The following is a 2,500-nucleotide window of genomic DNA, read 5'->3' as shown; positions in this document are numbered from 1 at the left end:
CTCCCTCCCTGTGTCTTCCTACTGAGAGATGTGGCTACACTCCCTTTCTCTCTCCCTAACTGTGTCTTCCTGCTGAGAGATGTGGCTACACTCCCTTTCTCTCTCCCTAACTGTGTCTTCCTGCTGAGAGATGTGGCTACACTCCCTTTCGCTCTCCCTCCCCTCTCTGTGTCTTCCTGCTGAGGGATGTGGCTACACTCCCTTTCTCTCTCCCTCCCCTCTCTGTGTCTTCCTGCTGAGAGATGTGGCTACACTCCCTTTCTCTCTCCCTCCCTGTGTCTTCCTACTGAGAGATGTGGCTACACTCCCTTTTTTCTCTCCCTCCCCTCTCTTTGTCTTCCTGCTGAGAGATGTGGCTACACTCCCTTTCTCTCTCCCTAACTGTGTCTTCCTACTGAGAGATGTGGCTACACTCCCTTTCTCTCTCCCTCCCCTCCCTGTGTCTTCCTGCTGAGAGATGTGGCTATACTCCCTTTCTCTCTCCCTCTCTGTGTCTTCCTGCTGAGAGATGTGGCTACACTCCCTTTCTCTCTCCCTCTCTGTGTCTTCCTGCTGAGAGATGTGGTTACACTCCCTTTCTCTCTCCCTAACTGTGTCTTCCTGCTGAGAGATGTGGCAACACTCCCTTTCTCTCTCCCTCCCTCCCTGTGTCTTCCTACTGAGAGATGTGGCTACACTCCATTTCTCTCTCCCTCTCTGTGTCTTCCTGCTGAGAGATGTGGCTACACTCCATTTCTCTCTCCCTCCCCTCTTTGTGTCTTCCTGCCGAGAGATGTGGCTACACTCCATTTCTCTCTCCCTCTCTGTGTCTTCCTGCCGAGAGATGTGGCTACACTCCCTTTCTCTCTCCCTCCTCTCTCTGTGTCTTCCTGCTGAGAGATGTGGCTACACTCCCTTTCTCTCTCCCTCTCTGTGTCTTCCTGCTGAGAGATGTGGCTACACTCCCTTTCTCTCTCCCTCTCTGTGTCTTCCTGCTGAGAGATGTGGCTACACTCCCTTTCTCTCTCCCTCTCTGTGTCTTCCTGCTGAGAGATGTGGCTACACTCCCTTTCTCTCTCCCTCTCTGTGTCTTCCTGCTGAGAGATGTTGCTACACTCCCTTTCTCTCTCCCTCTTCGTGTCTTCCTGCTGTGAGATGTGGCTACACTCCCTTCCTCTCTCCCTTCACTCTCTGTGTCTTCCTGCTGAGAAATGTGGCTACACTCCCTTTCTCTCTCCCTCTCTGTGTCTTCCTGCTGAGAGATGTGGCTACACTCCCTTTCTCTCTCCCTCCCTGTGTATTCCTGCTGAGAGATGTGGCTACACTCCCTTTCGCTCGCCCTCTCTGTGTCTTCCTGCTGAGAGATGTGGCTACACTCCCTTTCTCTCTCCCTCCCTTCTCTGTGTCTTCCCGCTGAGAGATGTGGCTACAGTCCCTTTCTCTCTCCCTCTCTGTGTCTTCCTGCTGAGAGATGTGGCTACACTCCCTTCCTCTCTCCCTCCCTGTGTCTTCCTGCTCAGAGATGTGGCTACACTCCCTTCCTCTCTCCTCTCTCTGTGTCTTCCTGCTGAGAGATGTGGCTACACTCCCTTCCTCTCTCTCTCCTCTCTCTGTGTCTTCCTACTGAGAGATGTGGCTACACTCCCTTTCTCTCTCCCTCTCTGTGTCTTCCTGCTGAGAGATGTGGCTACACTCCCTTTCTCTCTCCTTCTCCTCCCTGTGTCTTCCTGCTGAAAGATGTGGCTACACTCCCTTTCTCTCTCCCTCTCTGTGTCTTCCTGCTGAGAGATGTGGCTACACTCCCTTCCTCTCTCCCTCCCTGTGTCTTCCTGCTGAGAGATGTGGCTACACTCCCTTCCTCTCTCCCTTCACTCTCTGTGTCTTCCTGCTGAGATGTGGCTACACTCCCTTTCTCTCTCCCTCTCTGTGTCTTCCTGCTGAGAGATGTGGCTACACTCCCTTTCTCTCTGCAACCCCCCCCCTCCCCCGCCTCTCTGTGTCTTCCTGCTGTATGCTATATTAGTATCCATTATTATTATTATTATTATTATTATTATTATTATTATTATTATTATTATTATTAGGGTGTATGTGGGGGGATGGGTGGGAGGTTGGAGGGGTGGTGGTCGGGGGTGAAGTTCCTTCTATGGCAGTATGGATGGAGTATGCCCCATGAGTATTCTGTAACGTGATCAGAAGGAGTGGGAGCTGGTGTTGGTGGGGTGGGGTTGGGGGATGGGGTGGGGGTAGTTCGTTGTGTGGAAGTGTGTTCATAATGTGTTTTCGTTTCTCTGTGGAAGTGTGTGATCGTTCTGTGGAAGTGTGTTTGTGATTTGTTTGTTCTGTGGAAATTTGTTTTAGTTCTGTAGAAGCGTGTGATTTCTTCGTTCTGTGAAAGTGGTTTTTGTGATGTGTTCATTCTGTGGAAGTGTGTTTATGATGTGTTCGTTCTGTGGAAGTGTGTTTGTGATGTGTTCGTTCTATGGAAGTGTGTTTGTGATGTGTTCGTTCTGTGGAAGTG

The sequence above is a fragment of the Babylonia areolata genome, chromosome 5, assembly GCF_041734735.1.
Source record: "Babylonia areolata isolate BAREFJ2019XMU chromosome 5, ASM4173473v1, whole genome shotgun sequence".
NCBI lineage: Eukaryota > Metazoa > Mollusca > Gastropoda > Neogastropoda > Buccinidae > Babylonia > Babylonia areolata.
Note: the sequence above shows the minus strand (reverse complement) of the source record.